This window comes from Podarcis filfolensis (genome assembly GCF_964270895.1).
Source record: "Podarcis filfolensis genome assembly, chromosome: 4".
Classification (NCBI taxonomy): Eukaryota; Metazoa; Chordata; class Lepidosauria; order Squamata; family Lacertidae; genus Podarcis; species Podarcis filfolensis.
In genome coordinates this window covers 100,904,123-100,926,603 of record NC_139607.1, presented here as the reverse complement: position 1 = coordinate 100,926,603, position 22,481 = coordinate 100,904,123, and the positions used below count along the sequence as shown (strand labels likewise).

At 44.3% G+C, this 22,481-nt stretch overlaps 2 protein-coding genes across 2 annotated transcripts in view; both read left to right on the top strand.

The window, feature by feature from the left end:
- Positions 1-19,645, top strand: part of LOC310760732 (uncharacterized protein) — a 67,323-nt gene extending 47,678 nt beyond the window's left edge. The window contains exons 5-6 of the mRNA XM_083609814.1: positions 18,039-18,241; positions 18,284-19,645. The gene's annotated coding sequence lies outside the window, so the exon portion shown is untranslated. The remainder of the gene's footprint in view (positions 1-18,038; positions 18,242-18,283) is intronic.
- The window catches only part of LOC310760701 (uncharacterized protein), a 174,342-nt gene that overhangs the window by 98,055 nt on the left and 53,806 nt on the right, over positions 1-22,481 (top strand). The gene's annotated exons all lie outside the window — the stretch shown is intronic.

The following is a 22,481-nucleotide window of genomic DNA, read 5'->3' as shown; positions in this document are numbered from 1 at the left end:
TGGGAGCAGTCCAGATCTCCCTGGAGCCGGCTGCACTTAGATTTTGCTGGGCCATTCCAGGGGAAGGTCTTTTTGGTTATTGTCGATGCATATTCCAAATGGTTAGAAGTGGCGATGGTCCCTAGCATGGCATCAGCTGCCGTAATCAAGGTGTTGAGGCAGCTGTTTGCAACCCACGGGTTACCTGAGACCATTGTATCAGATAATGGGGCAGCTTTTGTATCCCAAGAATTCAGGGCATTCTTGGCTGATAACTTCATAAGAGGGGTCACATCCGCGCCCTTTCACCCATCCTCCAATGGGCAGGCTGAGCGCATGGTAAGAACAGCCAAAGAATCCATTGCGCGCTTAATGGAGGGTAACTGGTCAGCTCGCATCGCGCGAATGTTATTTTTGCAGCATGCGACGCCGTGTACTGCGACAGGCAAGTCGCCAGCTGAGCTGCTCTTGGGTAGAAGACTGGTAACGGTGCTGGATTATGTCCACCCCGATAAAATGCCAAACCGTAATTCAAGAGAAACCCCCCAGGCTGAGGCTGACACAACAAGGTATCTCGCCCCTGAAGATCTGGTCTGGGTGAGGAACTATTCACGAGGTCCGCGGTGGGTGGCTGGTGTGGTCACCCGGACTAGTGGACCAGTGTCCTACTATGTGACCTTGAAAAATGGGCAAGTTTGGAAGAGACATATAGATCAGCTGAGGCGCCGGGCGCTCAGCAGGGAGGGGTCAGATAATTCATCCCTGGCTAACGACGCAGAGCTGCAAGACCAGAGTGAAAATGGCCCAGAGGTGCAGTCACCAGGGGCTTCAGCAAATGAACCAGGGTCTGCTAGTCCTCAGGAGGACGAGGTACAGGTAGGGGACCCTGCGATGTCTGGGACTCCATCTGTTCCTGACGAAACCCCTATAGCACCCCCCCAACCACAGGTAACATCCAATCCAGAACCGGCAACACCTGTTGTCAGGAGATCAAGTAGAAGTTGTAGGCCCCCACAGTACCTGAGAGATTACGTCCGCAGTGCTCACTAGGGGGGGAGGGGTGTTGTGTATTGAGTCAAAGGATTTTATATCTGTATTATTGTTGTCTGTATTTGCATTAGGGTAAAGTAACTGCCTTTTGGTTCCAGAGGGTACAGCTACTATTGGTTCATTTAAGCTGCTGTATTTGGATCCTCTGTCTTATTGGTTTCCTCCAAAAGGCAGGACTGTGATTGCCTGATATTGTTCCCTCCAAAATGTATCCTTTCTAGCTAGTTCCCTGTCCCTATAAATGTAGCTCTCCCCTCCTCAGTTCTCAGTCTTGTTTGCTGTAATAAAGAAGCGTTACTACAGAACTGTCTCCAGCATATTATGTCAAGAGAGCTGAAATCACAAACCCCACGTCACAACACTTTTGTTGCGTGCATAAGCGTGCATAAGAAAGTATTACTCAATTATGATGAGAATAGGATTTATTTATGTTGAACTTTGCTTGGTTCCTCCTTGGCAGCCAGTGCAATGGTTTCAGCAGGGCTAGAACTCAGGACCCGCTGCCTTGAGGGACACCTAAGAGCAGTTGGGCAGGGGGAAGGTCTCCCTTGGGAGGTGGTGGACACTCCTTCCCTGGAGGTTTCTAAGCAGAGATCGGACGGCCATCTGCCATGGATGCTTTAGCTGAGATTCCTGCATTGCTGGGGGTGGGACTGGATCACCCAGGGATCAGGGCCATATCCAGCAAGAAAGGTGGTGGAGGTGGACCAGGCGCATAGGCGCCTGCCCAAAAAATTGGCTTAAAAACGGATCCATAAATATGCCAATCCATCTATGGGTGTGGGGGGGGAGAGGGGGGTGGCCCCCGGAAGAGAAGCTGCTCTGGTCCAGCCAGAAGGGAAAGTGGAGGGTGGAGGGAGCGGATTGGGGGGGGGAGGCAGTTGCACAGGCTCCACACTCCGCCCCAGTTGCTCCCCGTCTCTGGATCTCCACTCCCCCCCCCTTTCTGCGCTCCAGAAATTCAAGCCGAATTGAGAGACCCTTCGCGAGCCGGGATCTGTTCAGGGGCGCAGCGTGTCGGTCAGGTTGTGCAAAGGGAGGAAGGGAACAGCTGGGGGGACTCGGCTTGGCAAGGGTTAAAGGGAACCGAGATGCCTTCCTAGAGAGGACAGGAAGCGGGGGGGGGGGCAGGTCCTCCAGAGCCAAGGCCCCTCCCTCCCCAGTCCTTCCCTGCTTCGGTGTCTCTCCAGGGATCTGGTGAGTCTCCTCTCCTCTCTGGGATCTGGTGGGGGTCCCAGGGCTGCAGCAGGGGAGGATGCTGGGGGGCCTGATGTGCTCCTGCAGGGGGGGACCCCAAGTCAGGGAGGAGAGGGTCCTGCCAGGGGGGGCCAGGTCTGCCACGCTCTCCTTCCTGCAGATCAGAGGATCCCAAACTCATTTGGCCTTCCGCCCCCCCCCCCCTCAGAACAAACGACTCCCCCGAAATCTCCCTTCTTCAAACAAAGGAGTCCCTGGGACTTTAACTCTGTGTGACATCGCTCAGCGTCATTGCACAACAGAGGAAACATCTGCAAATGGTTTTCCAAAGCTGGACGAGGAGGTGGACTAGCCCCCCCCCAAAAAAAAAAACCACGGGGAGGGAGGAAGAAAAGGTGGGAGAGAAAGGAGAGGAGTAAAGAGAGGGATCCCAGCCCATAGTCTGGCTGCTGCATTGGGGACCAGTTTCCCAGTGTCTCCCAGGGCAGCTCCCCACGGAGGCCACTGCAGCCATCCCCTCGCACCCAGAGCAGGGCATCCCAGGACCACATCCTCTCTGCCCCAAAGGGATTGTTGATGGCAAAGCAGCCGGAAATGGGCGCTGCTACTCACTGAGCCTCCAGGGACCTGGGCATCCATGGCTGTGGGGGGGTTAAGCTCTCTAATAAAATAATAATAATAAATTAGCTGCCTAAATTTCAAGGGAGATGTATTTGGCTCTGCCCACTTGGCCCTCACAGCAAAGAAAAAGAGACCCCACCCCAGGGGTCTGCCTGGAGAGCGGCAGAGAGTCCAAGTGCAAGAAAAGGAGACAGAAGCAGGGCAGTGGGGGTGGGGGGAGAGCAACTCCTGAGGACCCCCAGATGAGGACCCCCACTAGAGCCAAGCATCCATTTTTCAAAAGATACAAATGACTCCCTTGTCAGTCAGTTCTGACTTCATGCATTGACTGGAAGGCAGGAGCAACCAGGCTGATTCACCTCACAGAAATCCCTTCAGTTGCTTCCACATTTTGCATTGCAATCTTCCTTCTAGGAGGGCTGGAGGCTGCTTTCTCCTCCTTCTCCTCTTTTTAAAGAAGATATCTCATGGTTTGGGCTGTGGTGCCATCCAGCCCTGGTACCTGGCAAGACACATCCATGCTTCCTTACAGATTCTGTTGTTTCTTCTGACCTACAAATTCTGTAACAGAACAATGTATTTGCTTTGTAGGATTTGCTAGAGCTTCTCATTCAGACAGACAGAACTTGGCAGAAGACCAAAAGGTTCCTTCCGATCTCTCAGAGGCTTCCTGAGAGCACAGATGGATGAGCAAGACTCAGCTGGCCCTGAATCAGGAAGAGGCCATGCCATCCAAACTGGGAGCAGTGGGGGATTCTGGGAAAACTCTGTGCAGAAGATCCATGGTGAGGTGGACACCCTCCGCTCAGAGGTGCAGAGCCAGCAGGTGAGGCAGTTCTGCTGCCAGGAGGCCAAAGGACCCCGAGAGGTTTGCAGCCGACTCTACCACTTTTGCCACCAGTGGCTGAAGCCAGAAAGGCACACGAAAGCTGAGATGCTGGACCTGGTGATCTTGGAGCAGTTCCTGGCTGTCCTTCCACCGGAGATGGAGAGCTGGATGAGGGAATGCGGAGCAGAGACCAGTTCCCAGGCGGTGGCCCTGGCCGAAGGTTTCCTCCTGAGTCAGGCAGAGGACAGAAAGCAGGTGAGAGAGACTTTCCTCTGGATACTCCCAAGGGGCTCCAAACAGGACAGAGAACATCCCATAATGATCTGCTGATAGCCCATCCTTTTCCTGGGGAGGCATCCATGGAATAAGATTTCACACCCTTACAGTTTTCTCGCCATTCATTCTCTGTTTTGAATCCTTGTTTCTTTTTCAGGGAAAGGATCATTTTGTAGAAATGGACCTGGATTCCTGTGAGGCAGAGAGGCCTCCGTTGGACACCAGAGAGAGGCCACTGGGTAAGGAGGAAGGTGGGTTTTCTCCGTTTGGTCTTGTTCTGTTGGTTTTCCAACTCATCTGAGGGTTCTTTTCATCTTGTTTTGGGGAGAACAGTTGGGAACAAGCGTGCAGAGGAAGGGAGAAGTATTTCTGCACAACTAACATATGAAATGGGCACAAACGTCCAAATGCTCTCAGCAGGTGTGGCTACCTTTGAAGGTGACCCGGAAACTGCAGTTAATCCAGAATGCGGCAGCTAGACTGGTGACTGGGAGCGGCTGACAAGATCACATAACACCGGTTCTGAGAGATCTGCATTGGCTCCCAGTATGTTTCTGAGCACAATTCAAAGTGTTGGTGCTGACCTTTAAAGCCCTAAATGGCCTCGGTCCAGTATATCTGAAGGACGTCTCCACCCCCATCGTTCTGCCCGGACACTGAGGTCCAGCCGCTGAGGCACTTCTGGCAGTTCCCTCATTGCGAGAAGTGAGGGTACAGGGAACCAGACAGAGGGCCTTCTCGGTAGTGGCGCCCGCCCTGTGGAACACCCTCCCTTCAGATGTGAAGGAAATAAGCAGCTATCTTCTCTTTAAAAGACATCTGAAGGCAGCCCTGTTCAGGGAAGTTTTTAATATTTAACACTGTACTGCTTTTAACACTTGATTGGAAGCCGCCCAGAGTGATTGGGGAGACTCAGCCAGATTGGCGGGGTATAAATTATTATTATTATTATTATTATTATTATTATTATTATTATTATTATTATGAAAGGCCCATCTGAAGTTAGAGATGCCCTATTTCACCTGTGAGAGAAGCAGGCACTCCTGGCATCCTGCTTACCTTTTTTTCTTTTGCAGGAGACAGAATGATGCCGGCAAAACCTCCTGGTCCATCTTTTCATGGGAGCAGAAGGGAAGCAGCAGCTGTGGAACCAGATCAGGTCAGAGGAAGCTGCCTTGTGGGGACAGAGGCCGAGGGATGGAGCAATGGAGGAGCAAAGGCAGGCTGCACAATGGTGCACTATTTGATCCCTTGCCAGAAACCCCAGAGAGGAGGGGCTTGGAAAGCTGTCGGGAGTCGGGGGCCTTTACTCTCAGCAGCGGCTTTTGTGGAAGAAGAGGCTCAGGGAATGAGCTGCTGTTCTCATTAGGCCTGAAACTCAGCCAAGTCTGTGAATATCGTGTTCTTGCTGATAAAGAGTTAATTGCAGCTGTGAACTGTGGGATTTCCTGCCCAGATAACTCATACCAGTCTTCTGAATGTTGCCAGCAGGATTCATTTGAAGTTACTGCTTTATTTCTACATTGACCATGGACTGCTAAAATAGGCTTCTAAGCTTTGGAGAAACCATAACCAGCAGTGGCCAGGATTCCCCTAGCCAGCCCCATCAGCAGCACAAAGAGAACTGCCCTGCACTCCTCCCCTTGACTTTCCCTCCCCAGAACAGTGCATGGGGAGAGTAGAGGGGGCAATAAAATAAATGCCTAATAAAAGAATTCCTTTGTTAAAAGAAGCTCCCATTATTAAAGTGGGAAGTAAAAGAATCACTTAAAAAAAACACAGCAATTAAGAGGAAGGAAACAACAGAGCATTGTGTAGCAGATCATATTTCTGCTGTCTCAGAGGAGTACATTTCCCTTTTTCTTTTAGGGTCCAGTGTGCTTTGAAGATGTCGCTGTTCGTTTCACGGACGAGGAGTGGGCGTTGCTGGATCCTGACCAGAGAGCTCTGCATAAGGATGTCATGGAGGAGAATCATGGGATCGTGGCCTCTCTTGGTAAGGCTCCCTGTGGGATCGTCCTATCTGCCTGGAAATTCAAAAAATATGTCTATAGACCAACCTCACATATTCTCACAGAGCTCAATAGTGGCCCCTATAACACCTGGGAACCTAACACCCCCACAATAAACAATAAATTACAGTTTTCTCTTTGAACAATCTTCCTCAGATTATTCCTTTTTCTACCACGATTGGGCTGGTCTAAACTGCCCAGGCCATCTTCAATGTCAGCTTCAGAATTGTTAGGAAAGATAAGTAGCTTCAGGTTTTCTGTTTTTGTTTTTGCTCCTGTCAGTCTTGGGTTGACCAAAGAGACGACTGACATTGGAGATGGAGGGGATGCCATGACTGGGCCAAACAAAATCCATGCCAGAGAAGAGCTAGGCTTATTGAATTTCAGGTAGAAGTAGCAGTGGTGATGATGATGATGATGGTGGTGATGATGATGATGATGATGGTGGTGGTGATGATGATGATGATGATGATACAGTGGTACCTCGGTTTACAAACTTTCCAGAACAGGACTGTTCTTAAATCAAGGTACCACTGTAGTAATAATAATAATTTTTGTTTATACCCTGCGCATCTGGAAACCTTTTGTGAAAAGTGTATTTCTGAGGTTTGATGGCTCATAACACCACTTTTGTGTGGAGTAGTACCATAAAATTATATAGCAATGGAAAGATAATTTAATGAAGAATGTAATGCAATGAATTTTATGAAGGAGTATTTATTAGAACATCAGTCATAAAGAAAAAATGTGAAACCTTTGGTAACCATTGGTAACCTTTAGCTTTAATTACGGCCTTACAACGCCTTCCCATGAAGTGAACCAAGTTTTTAGTTCTGCAGCTGTAATAATGGGAAACCAAGACTGAATAATGGCCTCTGTTAATTGGGCTTTATTGCTGGGTTGCTTCTGACTAACAAGTTTCTTTAATCGGCTCCAAAGATTTCTGATTGGGTTAAAGTGTGGGCTATTCAGTATGGACTAAAGTGTGGGCTATTCAGGATGCCATCAATATGCTGATGACACCCAACTCTATCTGTTGATGGATGGCCATCCTGACTCGGCCCCAGACACACTGACCAGATGTTTGGAAGCTGTGGCTGAATGGTTACGTGGGAGCCGGTTGAAGCTAAATCCTTCGAAGACAGAGGTCCTGTGGCTGGGACGGAACGATATGGGATTGGGGGGGCAACTCCCATCTCTTGCGGGGGCGCAATTAGTGCCAGCACCGTCTGTTAAGAGTTTGGGTGTAATCTTCGACACCTCCCTTTCCATGGAGGAGCAGATTGCAGCTATAACAAAGGCGGCATTTTTCCATCTTTGCCAAGCTAAGCAGTTGGCTCCTTACCTCTCTCGCCCTGACCTAGCCACTGTGATCCACGCGACGGTCACCTCCAGACTGGATTATTGTAACTCACTCTATGTGGGGCTGCCCTTGCGACTGACCCAGAAACTCCAGCGGGTGCAGAATGCTGCGGCGAGACTCCTTACGGGGTCCTCGCTGCGAGATCACATTCACCTGGTGCTATACCAGCTGCACTGGCTCCCGGTGGAGTACAGGATCAGGTTTAAGGTGCTGGTTTTAACCTTTAAAGCCCTATACGGCCTAGGACCCTCGTACCTACGGGACCGCCTCTCCTGGTATGTCCCACAGAGAAACTTACGGTCTTCAAATAAAAACATCTTGAAGGTCCCAGGCCACAGAGAGGTTAGGCTGGCTTCAACTAGAGCCAGGGCTTTTTCGGCTGTGGCTTCGATCTGGTGGAAGAGACTAGGTCACAAGAGACTAGGGCCCTGCAGGACTTGACATCTTTCCGCAGGGCCTGCAAGACAGAGCTGTTCCACCAGGCCTTTGGCCAGGGCACAGCCTGACTCCCTCCTTCGGCAATCTTCACGGAGCTCTGGCCCAATGGTTGCCATTGGTTTGATTTGAATTAATTTTATAATGAATGATTTTAGAGTGTTGTACTGGTGTACTGTTTTATTGTTGTTAGCTGCCCTGAGCCCGGCTTCGGCTGGGGAGGGCGGGATATAAATAAAATTTATTATTATTATTATTATTATTATTATTATTATTATTATTCCCAGGCCATTCCAGCAGTGAAATATCATTATCTTGAATGTACCTTTTGCACACAGCAGCAACATGACATAGAGCTGAATCCTGCTGAAAATATATAAATGCTTCGGTATCTGGGAAAATATCACCTGCGGAACACTTCAGTTTGGGCTCACGTATTTCGTTTATGCATTTTCCCGCATTTATATTCCCATTAATGACGCAAATTCTGCCCACACCTTTTGCTGCCATACAACCCCAGATCATCACACTGTCTGGGTGTTTCACAGTCGGTGTAATGCAAGTAGGATGTAAATCTTCTCTGATTCTTCTCCGATTAAAGAAACTTGCGTATTTCATGCCATCACTACCAAGCAACGTAGTGTCCTTTTTTAAAAAAAATAAAGTTTTTTATTTATACAACAAGAGAAAAAAAACACAAATACCAAATTACACACAAATTACAAAAATAACCATAGACACATAATTTTCTTAGCAAACAATAAAACATCTATTGGTCTTAACACTAAAGACCCAACCTCCCGTCTATTCCATATTTCAAATTCATATTATTTATTGCCAATACACACTTTCATCATAATTAAACTTACTCTTTTTTTTTTTATTATAAATTTTTATTCATATTTGCACATATATCCAGGAAAAACATAAACAAAAAATCCACCACATACCTTATACAAATTATATCCACTTCACAAATCATAAATAAAATACATAACTGAACTAGTCTCAACTGAGCCTTGGACTTCCCTCCACTCCTTTGGTAAGTATCGAATAAATTATATAGTCGCGTACTTTTTAACTCTTTTACATAGGCCTTTCCCGCTGTTAGAGTTATTTCAACCCCGCCAGTGTCACCTGAGATTTAGATTCCATATACATTAAATATTTCTTCCAATTATCATGAAATTTCTGTTCGTCTTGGTCCCTTACTCTTCCTGATATTCTGTCAAGCTCAGCATAATTTATCATTTTAACCTGCCAATCACTTATGTTAGGTATTACTTCTAATTTCCAATTTTGTGCTAACATAATTCTTGCAGCTGTCGTAGCATATAGAAACAAGGTCTTGTCTTCTTTTTTAATTTCTTTACCGACCATTCCTAACAAAAAAGCTTCTGGCTTTTTGGGAAATGTATATTTCAAGATTTTTTTAAGTTCATTATAAACCAATTCCCAAAAGCCTCTCACTTTGCAACACGACCACCACATATGGTAGAGGTCACCTTCTACCTCTCTACATTTCCAGCATCTTTTATCCTTCAACTTATAAATCTTCGCTAATTTCACTGGTGTATGATACCACCTGTAGATCATTTTCCACAGGTTTTCCTTTAGTGCCGTGCATGCCGTAAATCTCATATTCTTGTTCCATAGTTCCAACCACCTCTCAAAGTCGATGTTATATCCAATATCTATCGCCCACTTAGTCATAGCCTCCTTCACCTCCTCATCTTTTGTATACCACTCCAGCAAAATATCATACATCCTTGACAGTGTTTTGTTCTTACCTTCTATAACTTCTACATTAAATTTAGATTTTTTATCTTCAAATCCTACTTTCTTTTTGTCTTCTTTTAGCAGATCATTTACTTGGTGGTATTGCAACCACCCTGTAAATAAATTTTTGATCTCTTCATATGGTCTAAGTTTAATCCCTTTATCTGTCTTCCAAGTTAGTTCTTCATAGGTGGCATTCTTCCCTTCCATGTTTATTTTTTTTATAGTTAACACCTCTATTGGTGAAATCCACCAAGGTGTCTTCCTTTCCAATATATTTTTATTTCTTTCCCATACTTGGAATAGTGGTCCCCTAAAAATATGATTTAGAAAGCCTCTATGAACTTTCACCTTTTCGTACCACAGGTACGAGTGCCACCCGTACCTGTTATCGAAACCTTCCAAGTCCAAGATGTCCCTATTTTCCAATCTTATCCAATCCTTCAGCCACAATAAACACGCCGCTTCATAATATAAACTTAGATCCGGTAGAGAGAATCCCCCTCTTTCTTTTTTGTCCACCAATATTTTCATTTTTATTCGTGGTCTTTTGCCTTGCCAGATGTATCTTGCTAAGGCTCTTTGCCTCTCTTTACACTGCTTTAGACCTTTTAGTACCGGAATGGTTTGGAACAAAAATAACATTCTGGGGAGAACGTTCATTTTGATAACTGCTATCCTCCCCAGAAAAGATAACCTCAATCTCTCCCAGATTTCAAGATCTTTCTTAATATTCTTCCAAGTGACTTCATAATTATCCTTATATAGGTTAATATTTTTCGCTGATATCCACACTCCAAGATATTTCACTTTCTTTGCTGTCATAATTCCCATCTTTTGTTCTAGTTCTACAATATCTTCCTTAGTTAGATTTTTAGTCAACATTTTAGTCTTATTTTTATTAATCTTGAGGCCTGATACCGCTCCAAACTCTTCAAATTTTTGCAAGGCTTCTTTCATACTATTTTTTGGGTCTTCTAGAGTTAATACAATATCATCCGCGAAAGCTTTTATCTTATGTTCTTTAATCCCTACCTTAATCCCTTTCACTTCCACTGCCTCTCTCAGTCTCTTAGTAAGTACTTCAAGTACTGTTATAAATAACAGAGGAGACAGGGGGCAGCCTTGTCTAGTCCCTTTAGATATGTCAAAAAATTCTGATGTTGAGTTATTTATTATTAGCTTAGCTTTTTGTTCATTATAGATAGCTTCTATACCTTTTCTAAACCTTTCACCCAGCCCCATCGTTTTTAGATTTTCTGTCAGGAAGCACCAAGAAACGTTATCAAAGGCCTTTTCGGCATCAATGAAAATCAAAGCGGCTTGTTTGTCTATTCTAGTTTCCAAATATTCAATGATATCTATCACATTTCTTACATTGTCCTTCAATTGTCTCCCTGGAAGGAAGCCCGTTTGATCTTTATGGATTCTGTTATTTAATACTTTTTTTAATCTTTCTGCCATTACATCCGCAAACAGTTTATAGTCGTTATTTAATAATGAAATCGGCCTATAGTTTTTCACCTCTAAGGCATCCACATCTTTTTTAGGAATTAATGTAATATAGGCTTCCTTCCAGGTATTCGGGGTCTTCCCTTCTTTTAAAGTATTGTTCATCACTTCACATAGGGTTGGGCTTATTTGATCACTTAGTACTTTATAATATTTGGCTGACAGACCATCTGGCCCCGGCGCTTTACCGATTTTCATCTTTGATATTGCCTTCCTTACCTCCTCCTCTGTAATCAGCTGATTTAATAATTCTTTTTCTTCGGTTGATATCTGTTGTAAATGATGTTCTTTCAGATAGCGTTCTATATCATAGCCTGTCTCCTTACCTCTTTTATATAAATCCTTATAGTATTTCTGAAACAACCTTTTTATTTCATTTGGGTCTTCCACTATCTTATCTCCATCCCTTATCCTACAGATCATATTTTGTTTTTTCCTTTCTCTTAGTTGCCAGGCCAAGTATTTCCCTATTTTATTAGCGGATTCAAAACTCTTCTGTTTCAACATTTTGACTTTCCACTCAATCTCCTGGTTTACTATCATAGAAAATTGGGCTTGTAATAACTTTATATTTTGTTTTATAGTCTCATCACCTGGCTTAATAGTTAATTGTCTTTCATTCTCCATTAACTGTACTAAAATCTCCTCCTTCTTTTTCTCTTTTTCTTTTCTTTGATGGCTGTTTTTCTGAATTAGAAAGCCCCTCATGACGGCTTTCCCTGCGTCCCAAACCGTTTCTAAAGCTGTCCCTTTATTTAAATTCCACTTGAAGTACTCTTCAATTGTTTCTTTTGCCTTAATCACTATCTTTTGATCATTAAATAGAGATTCGTTCATTCTCCATCTAAGTACTCTAGCCTCTTTACCCTTTAACTCTAAATATACTGGGTTATGATCAGATATAGTCTGTGGGAGAATTTCAGATTTGATTAAGTTCTGTATCAATTCCTTAGTGATCCAAATACCATCTATTCTCCCCCAACTCTGGTTAGGATTTGAGAAAAAAGTATATTGTTTTACAGTAGGGTTTTTGAATCTCCACGCATCAATTAGTCCCATATTATCAACCAAATCAAAAAAAGTCTGTGGTAGCTTGCCTTCCTTAATCTCTTGTTTTCTTGTTGATCTATCCAGATTTGGTAACACCACCCCATTAAAGTCACCCATCACTATCATTTTTTGATCCATCCACTCTGTTAACTTAATACCTAATTCAGAGAAAAAGACTGCTTTTCTGTCATTAGGTGCGTATAGTCCGACGACAATAATCTTTACTCCTTGAAACATAATCTGTACTACAATCATTCTCCCTTGTTCATCTTTATACAGTAATTTTGGATCAAGTTTTTCCTTTATATATAGAACCACTCCTCGTTTCTTAACTCTATCTGAAGCCACAAAATCCAATCCTAATCTCTTATTGCTTAAAATTCTCTCATGCTTTCTTATTACGTGAGTCTCTTGTAAGCAGATTAAGTCGAGGTTCTTTTTTAGTAAAATATGCGCAATCTGGTTCCTTTTATTTTTATTGTTGAGTCCATTCACGTTCCAGGTCAGAACTTTTAGAGCCATCACTTATATGCAAATAATAAGATAACAAGTCTAAATTAAATCTACTGTTTTTTATCGTCTATCTCTTCTCCTTCCCTCTCTTGTCCTGAATTTGTCTCCCTCTCTCCTTCTCCACTCTCTCCGCCTCCGTCCCCACTCCCCGATCGTTCACCCTCCTCCTCCCCCCCCACCATCTTTCCGAGTTCTTTCTCATATCTTCTTGCAAATTTTTCTAATTCTGAAGGGTTGGACAGTTTGAATCTTTTTTCCTTAAAATAGAATGAAATTCCCATCTATATAGGATCCCATTTTTCTTCAGTTGGTTAGTTAATTTTTTGTAGGCATCCCTCCTTCGAAGAAATCTCGAAGGAATTTCTTTGTATATGATAATTGGATTTCCTCCAATATATAACCTTTTGTTATAATTCTGTTTCAGTATTTCGTTTCTCATATCCATCGAATTGAACATAACTAATACATCTCCTGGCAATCTTTTCCCCCTGGCTTTAGCTGATTTTGTTTTTATCCGAAAAATATTTGCCAACGAGTAGCTTATCTCTTCTTCCTTTCTATCTAACCAGCTTGCCAGCTCTTTCACCATTTTAAATCTTATGTTCTCATTTGTCTCCTCTGGGAACCCTCTAAATTTCAGGTTTGCTTGATTCTGTCTCAACTGGGTCATTGCCATACTATCCAACAATTCTTCCTGTACTTTACCTATCTCCTTAACTTCTACTTTAATCCTGTCCAAATCCCTCTTATTATCCTTCGTGTCTTTTTGCACCCTTTTCATTGAGTCCTCAAGCACCTTGGCTCTTACCGATAGATCTTTAACTTTTCCTGTTAATTCTCCCACCACCCCCTCCAATCTTTTGTCCAACGTATCTTGTACTTCCAGTAGTTTTCTTTCAATATATTGCTCATTATGCTTAAATTCTTTCCTTATCTCAACCATTAAACTGTCATAGTCCTTGATTTCCCTCCCCTCCTTCCCATCTTCTTGTCTAGATGGCCTCCTTTCTGATGGCGTTCCCACCCCCTTTTTCATATTGAAAACTCTCCCTCCCCTGGCAGTCACTGAAACCCCCTGCTGGCTTTCTCTGTTCTTCCCATAGATTCCTTCCGAAGTAGTCCCCTCCGCTCTCACACGGTGGCGCCTTGTAGACTTTCCAAGTCCTAGATCTATTATCTTCCGTAGGGTCTCACGGCCAGTTGTCTCTCTCCCCACGCCACACGACAACTGTTCTCCTGCGACAGAATTTAAACTACTATATTTATTTTTCAGATATTCTTTGAAAACCTCCCATTTTGAAACAAATTCCTGTTTTGATTTATTCTTTATTTTTTCTGATAAACCATCTAATTCGGCAGCTTTTGGATCCAATCTTGTATAGAGGGGATTTCATTACTCTTCCATTTTGCTGCGATCAAAACTCTTGCTGCCGGCGTCACATATAAAAAGATACCCTTCCTCTTTTGTGAAATATCCAGATCTGTTATTCCCAGGAGGTAGGCCTCTGGTTTTTTATTGAAAGAGATCTTTAGCATTTTTTGCAGTTCTGCATGTATACTCTCCCAGAATACCTGTATTTTCCTACATATCCACCACATATGGTAGAATGTTCCTGAGTCTCTGCATCTCCAACAATTACTTAACACATTTGTATACATTTTTGAAAGTTACCATGGTGTTAGATACCATCGATGTTGCATTTTTTGAAAGTTCTCTCTAATCGTGTAACAGTTTGTGAATTTCCAATTGATCTTCCATAAATTTTCCCATTGGGCCATGGTTATTGAATGGCCAGAATCCTGGGACCACCTCACCATTGCCACTGTTACCTCCTCCTCCTTGACTGTCCAGTCAAGGAGGAGTCGATAAGTTTTGGAAAGAGTTTTTCTTTTAGAATTTACAAGATCAGATTTGAATCGGGACATTTCTGTTGAGAACCCCTTTTGTTTGTCAGATTTAAATTTTTCAAATAACTGATGGTATTGGAACCAGTCTGAAATGTGTTCTCTTATTTCCTCAAAGTTTTTTAATTTTATTTGGTTATCTTCATTTTTTAGAAGTATTTTATATGTTGGCCAGCTTTCCTGAGTATTTTTCCGTTTTACTGCTATGGCTTCTATTGGAGAAGTCTACCACGGGACTTTAGGCTCCATCAGTTCTTTATATTTTTCCCATACAGCAAAGCGTGACTTTCTTATTATATGGTTGGTAAAATTTTTATGAATTTTCGCTTTTCCATATATCAGGTAGGCGTGCCATCCCCAACGATTGTCAAAACCTTCCAGGTCCAGGAGATCCGGATCCTGCAACGTGCACCAATCCTTTTAGCCAGGTGAAACAGGCTGCCTCGTAGTAAAGTTTTAGGTCGGGTAGGGAAAAGCCTCCTCTCTCTTTTATGTCTATTAAGATCAGGTGTTTAATCCTAGGTTTCTTCCCTTCCCACAGGAATTTGGAAATTTCTCTTTGCCATATCTTGAGACAACCTGTCAAGTAAGGTAGTGTCCCATTGTTCCGCTGTCCAGTTAACATGGGTTTCATCTTTTCAACTTTTGCTTGAGAGATAACAATGGCTTTTTCCTTAGAATTCTAACATTTAGATCAGTCCTTGCACTCAACTTCCCATTACATTGTGCCATGTCATCTTGTATACACCCAGATGATTTTCTTCTGTCATGTAGGGACAGTCTCTTCACTCGTCCATCGTCACTTGCCTTTGTACACATACCCTGCCTTATCAAGTCTGATTTTGTAGTGACTGAGTCTCCTTATACCTCTTCAAAAATATAGAAAGGCCAACTTTGGTTAAGTTTTCCCCAATCTCTCTTCTAATTTCTCCATAACTGTAGCCTTCTTCACTTAATAGTACAATCTTACTCACTTTCTGGAGACCAGTCAACTCTTTGTGCCATTTCTATAATTTTATTATGTTTTACACCCTCACTAAATGTAAGAACACACAAAACCAACTAACTTGATAGCAGTCACATAACACACTGACAAAAGTCAACCTAAGCAAGTTGTGCTTTCTTTTTCTGGTTATTTGGCTATAATTTTGATAGAATACGGGTAATTGAACAAACTTTGTTGGATTGCAATCTCGATTGCATTCTTGATCGAATTATCTTTCCACTGATATATAATTTTATGACATTACTCCAAATGAAGTGGTGTTATGAGCCAGCAAACCTCTGAAATACACTTTTTTCCAAAAGTCTTCCACAATTTTGACCACTACTGTATATCAAACAAAGCAACATTCAACAACTCATCAGAATCTCATAATAAATATGTTGGTTAATGACAAAAAATGCAGGTAATGAACACACCCCCAACTCCCTTCAGTTCTTTTCCATTTCTTCCTGAGGCTCTAATCCCTTTTTTTCTCCATTGCAGATTGTGATGAATTGGAAATTGAGAGCAAAGGTGACAACAAAAAATTCCCCAGAGAGGAGAAGCCACACAAAAATTTGGAGTGTGGAGAAAGCTGCAGTCAGAGCTCCCATTCCACTTCCCATCAACAAAATCTCATTGGAAAGAAACTCTATCATTGCATGGAATGTGGAAAGAGCTTCATTCGTAGCTCCTCTCTCACTTATCATCAAAGAATTCATACAGGGGAGAAACCCTATCAGTGCGTGGAATGCGGAAAGAGCTTCACTCGTAGCTCCTCTCTCACTTATCATCAAAAAATTCATAAAGGGGAGAAACCCTATCAGTGTGTGGAATGTGGAAAGAGCTTCACTGATAACTCCAATCTCACTTCCCATCAAAGAATTCATACAGGAGAGAAACCCTATCAGTGTGTGGAATGTGGAAAGAGCTTCAGGCAGAGCTCCGATCTCAGTAAGCATCAAAGAATTCATACAGGAGAGAAACCCTATCAGTGTGTGGAATGTGGAAAGAGCTTCAGTCACAGCTTCGATCTCACTAAGCATCAAAGAATTCATACAAGGGAGAAACCCTATCAGTGTGTGGAATGTGGAAAGAGCTTCACTGATAACTCCAATCTCACTTCCCATCAAAGAATTCACACAGGGGAAAAACCCTATCAGTGCGTAGAATGTGGAAAGAGCTTCATTCAGAGCGCCTCTCTCACTTACCACAAAAGAATTCATACAGGGGAGAGACCCTATCAGTGCGTAGAATGTGGAAAGAGCTTCACTTATAGCTCCCATCTCACTTCCCATCAAAGAATTCATACAGGGGAGAAACCCTATCAGTGTGTGGAATGTGGAAAGAGCTTCACATGTATCTCCTCTCTCACTCCCCATCAAAGAATTCATACAGGGGAGAAACCCTATCAGTGTGTGGAATGTGGAAAGAGTTTCAGGAAGAGGTCCGATCTCACTTCCCATCAAAGAATTCATACAGGGGAGAAACCCTATCAGTGTGTGGAATGTGGAAAGAGCTTCAGGAAGAGCTCCTGTCTCACTTCCCATCAAAGAATTCATACAGGGGAGAAACCCTATCAGTGTGTGGAATGTGGAAAGAGCTTCACATGTAGCTCCTCTCTCACTTCCCATCAAAGAATTCATACAGGGGAGAAACCCTATCAGTGTGCAGAATGTGGAAAGAGCTTCACATGTAGCTTCTCTCTCACTTCCCATCAAAGAATTCATACAGGGGAGAAACCCTATCAGTGTGTGGAATGTGGAAAGAGCTTCACTTATAGCTCCCATCTCACTTCCCATCAAAGAATTCATACAGGGGAGAAACCCTATCAGTGTGTGGAATGTGGAAAAAGCTTCACTGTTAGCTCTAAACTCACTTCCCACCAAAGAATCCATACAAAGGTCGGAAAAACCATTTTATAGCTTTAGGAGCCAGGCAAATCCGCACCTTTATAACCAGGCCTTTTTCTTATTGACATCTAATGCTATTTTAACATGTGATGTTTTATGTTTTTATGTTGTGTTTTTATGCTCTAAGCATTCTGAGACTTGTGGGTGTAGGGAATACGGCCAACTCCTAAATGCCAAGGGGTCTTTGTCCCCCCTATTAAATATTTGAGGAGGCCACCCTCCAGGTTTTCTTTGTGTGTTTTTCAAATGCAACCTTTTATTCTTCTGCTACTTACCATACGATTTCGCTTTCAATTTGCCCTTTTAAGAATTTTTAAAAAACCACACAAAGGTCATGAGGAAAACAAAATACAAGAAGATACAAACATGGACAGGTCCCATCTTTGCGGGCAAAATGGAAAAGTTGCTTTGAAGGAGGCTTTCCCAAACTTGGGTCCCCAGCAGCTCCCGGACTACAGTTCCCATCGTCTCTCCCCATTGGTCCTGCTAGTTAGGGGTGATGGGAGTTGTAGTCCAAAACCAGCTGGAGACCCAAGTTTGCTTTAAAGGGAAAGTAGGCTGGCCCTGTGACACCCTCTGCTGGACAAAAGCACTGCCCCAGAATCTGAACCACCCCCAGTACTGCTAATTGGAATTTATACAGCGCAAAACTGAAGTTTGATCAGCACATCAACCTCTAGGGAGCTTCTAGGTGCTTTCTGCACCACCTAGAGTACCCACAGAATTGTGGCTTCTACTGACAACACACATAGGAGAACAAATGAAAGACAAACACAGTGAGCAAGAAAAAACCTGGAAAGGGCCATACCAAATGGACATCCGGTGTGAAGAGGTCCCTTTCCCCACTGCTGAACAATGCCACAGGTAGAGGAGATGGAATGCTAGAAGTGTTCTCTGGGGCAAGGGCAGCTGCTGAGAAATTGAACTATGGGCGCAAAATATTAATTTTTTAAAAAGTCGCTGCCATTATAGACCTTGCCATTCTAATGGTGTGCATGCATCATGTGATTGATAGTGCAAGGCGGGACTTACCTGGCCCCCACCAATATTTTATTCAAGTCGGCACCACTGGGTCGGGTGGTTTACAGATTAAATAAATACATAAATCGCCTACCTTTGCAAATATTCCAGCTTGTCTATATCCTCATTTATTCTTCTTTAAAATGTATTTGCCCTTCATCTGAAGATTTTACGTTATAAGCATACAGGATGAAAGCCTGACTTTCTCAAAAGCAAGACAAGCCAGAGAAATCTCTCCTTTTCTTTTTTTGGATGGAGTTACAAACTTTGTTGATCAGAGGCCTGCTGTGGAATTAGTGCATCTCGATTTCAGTAAGGCTTTTGACAGAGTCCTCTGTGATATTTATGTGAGGAAGCTGGTAAAATGAGACTGAATGAGGTAACTGTTAGGTGGATTTGACGGACCGACCCCAAAGAGGACTCCTTCATGGTTCCTCCTCATCCTGGGGAAAAGTGACAAGAGGGGTGCTGCAGGGTTCTGTCCTGGGCCTGTTGTTGTTCAACGTCTTGATAAATGACATGGATGAAGGAACTGAGGGGATGCTCCTCACATTTGCAGACGACACCAAACTGATCATAATGGCACCCTCTCTCTTCTTCAGCAACAGACAGGGAGACAAAGAACAGTGCAAAAGCACAGCAGAGCGGAAGAGATAAGACCGACTTCCGTTCTTACACTTTCCAAGCCTAGGAAAGTAAACAGGGGCATGTGACATACTAGCCATATATCCAGCAATGGGAGGAGTGAATTGCTAACACACCACACATGATTGCAGGTGATATAAGGAAAAAACCTGCTCCTTTTTCCTTATGGGGTACCCAAGGGCCCATATAGAGTCTTCTGGTAGGTTCTCTATCGGTAGGAGAAAATAACAGAGACCAACCAAAGAATATTGAGAAGCAAAGCAGCTAGTAAGCCGGTTCTTTATTAACTGTTGCAACAGGGTTCTCCCCCACACGCAGGAGAGAGGAGGAGGACCCCGAGCCCTGCGTGCAAGCCCTTATACAGACATTTTTAATTGCCCACCCTGGAATCCAAGACCACACCCAGAAACATCATACATACATCACAGAAAAGGCAGTCTACAACAGAAATCTGAGTGCATTGTTTTTACCTTGAGAAATATTTGAGGTGACTGAAAGAGTGAAAGAGTCAAAATGGCTTTAGGACTTTTCCTGTGGGTTTTGGACATGTGGTTTATATATATGTGTTTGCTTGTTACATTTATATATATAACACCTATATATCACCTAAAAATTCTTATAACAATTCCCCCCTTTGAGGATATAATTTTGTAGCCTTATTGGAGTTCACTGATTGGGTCTGCGTTGCTCCGGGACAGGAGGAAGGAAGTCAAATGATGCCGAGGTTGGTTCAAAGAAAGAGTTATTCTGCTCTCCGGATAGCAGAAGGCACTTGCGGGGTGAGTCCACAGCAAGTCGAAAGAAATAAGAAGTTTCATGCAGTATTTATATCCTCCAGACACCCTCTCCCCCTTCCCCAGCCACGTCAGCTTGTACACGCAGGTTGACAACACAGATGTTCTTGCTCCGGCACTCTTAACCATAAAAGGGATTTCCTTCCTGCACTCCTGACCATAAAAGGATATTCCTGTTCCTACTCCTATCTTGGAGCCAGAGGTCACCATCTCTGGGAACACGCTTCTTGCGTTTTTCCTGGACATCGGTCTGCGCATATTTTGTGGTCAGCACATAAGATAAAGTACTGACGTGTTTTCTCTGTTCCCCTAGAGAGCCAGGGTCATCCCTAGCCGTGACTGATAAAGGAGAGAGCTTGTTTATGCAGCCGTGTCCTTGTTATGCTTTTTGCTCAACAGCTCAAGTTTTACGCATTTTAGAGTGCTCTCTTTTGAAAGACCAAAAAAAGGGGGGGTGTCAGTTTTAAATTTACTGCACTGAAACCCATTCCTTCAATTTTTTTCTGAAAAATTGTTGCCCCACAAATAATAACCTGGTATGTTGCAAATGGATGCCTTCGTGTAAATCTTAAGAGACTTGCACGTCAGGCCTCTTAAGGCTATTTGCAGGTGTAGCAGTGCACATAGCTGGACATAGGATATCACATAAAAAATAACACATATTGCATTTTGTTACTAAATTACTTGTGGCATTCTAGCACTTTGGGAGAAACATTCTCCATAGTGGTCTCTGCTTTACACTTAGCGGGAAGGTCAAATAATGAGTGAAAAAGGCCGTTTGTTTTGCTTCTGCCTTTTTTGTGTGTTCCCAGGTGTCAAAGCTAGCTCTCCTCTGGTCTCACACCTCCATCATATCACAGCAGCAACAATCCCTGGTGAATTCCTGTAGGGCTTTCATTTTGACCATGTCACCTTGTAGTGGGACAGGTTTGGACATTTCTTGAGAGAGATGTCTTTGCCTTGGCCTTTCTATGGGATTTTTTATTATTATTATTATAGGCTCTGGTCTTCCACTCTAGGGAAGTTGCTCAGTTGTTCCTAAGGGACCAAAAAGCTGGATACACTTGCCCAATTCAAACGGAGTCCAATTAGAATTTATATAGCCCCATGGTTCGCCGACGCGGAGTTCCGGCCCCACCGGACGGTGGCGGTCGGCCTGGGCCTTGTACGCATCATTGGCCTGGCGCAGTTGCTCCATCAATAGTTGGTGCTGAGACTGGAGCTCCTGGAGCCAATCTGTCACCGTGGGGACCGCAGATGCTGGCAGCACATCCAGGAACAAACGCGGATGGTAACCGTAAGTGGCCTGGAACAGGGTCTGCTGGGTGGAGGCGTTCACCGCATTGTTGTAAGCGAACTCCTCCAATGCCAAGTGGTCAACCCAGTCTGGAGGTACTCCAGGTTCCGGTGGTCGGTTCTCATTTCCACCAGTTGTCTTGCCCCCTCAGGATGATGGCCCCTTGTGGTGATGATAGGTCCTTGCGGTTCCGGGGTGCTGCCCATTCCCAAACTGCTGCCACCTTCCTGGGATCCATCTGCACCCCATCAGGGGAGAGTTGGTGACCGAGGAAGTCCACTGACCACTGGTGGAACTTTCACTTGCTGAGCTTAGCATACAGGCGTTGCTCCCGCAAGCGCGGCAACATGGACCGGACATGACCCTCGTGGTGAGCTGGGTCATGGGAGTAAATCAGAATGTCATCTAGGTACACCACCACGTACTTGTCTAGCAAGTCCTGGAACATGTGGTTGATGTACAGTTGGAACAGGGCAGGCGCATTGCACAACCCGAAAGGCATTACCAGGTATTCAAACTGCCCATACTGGGTCCCAAATGCTGTCTTCCACTCATCCCCGGCTCGGATCCAAATCAAATTGTAGGCCCACCAAAGGTCCATCTTGGTGAACATCTGCACCCCTTGCACCCATTCCAGCAACTCCGCAATAAGGGGCAAGGGATACCGGTCTGGGATGGTAATCTTATTCAGGGCCCGGTAATCATGGCAGGGACGAAGCTCCCCACACTTCTTAACGAAGAGAACTGGAGCGGCGGTGGGCGTGGTATTGGGCCGAATGAACCCGCCCTCCAGGTTCTTGCGAAGGAAGTCCTGCAAGGCTTAGTGCTCTGGCTCCGTAAGAGAGTATAGGCAGCTCACAGGCAGGGGCACCCCGGGCTGGAGGTCTATGCCGCAGTTGAAAGACCAAGTGTTCCTTGAACACTTCTTGGTACTCCTGATAATCAGCGGGGAGCATTGACGCAGCTTCCCCTGTGGGGGCGGCCACTAGCATCTTGGACCAAGCATGGGGACACGGGTTTGGGAAGCACACAGTCTGATTGACCCAGTCGATCTGAAGATTGTGAGACTCCAGCCAGTCCATCCCGAGCACCAGGGGAAACCGGGGCATGGTGGCAATGTCCAAGGTGCGCACCTCCCGGTGCTGCTGGTGACACAGGACCAAGGGCTGAGTCTCCTGAGTAACGGCACCCGAGCGCAGGAGCCGTCCGTCAATTGCCTCCACCTGTACTGGTTCTGGCTTGTCCTGGAGTGGCACCTGATGATGGGCAGCGAAGGCAGAGTCCATATAGGAGCGGGTTGCCCCTA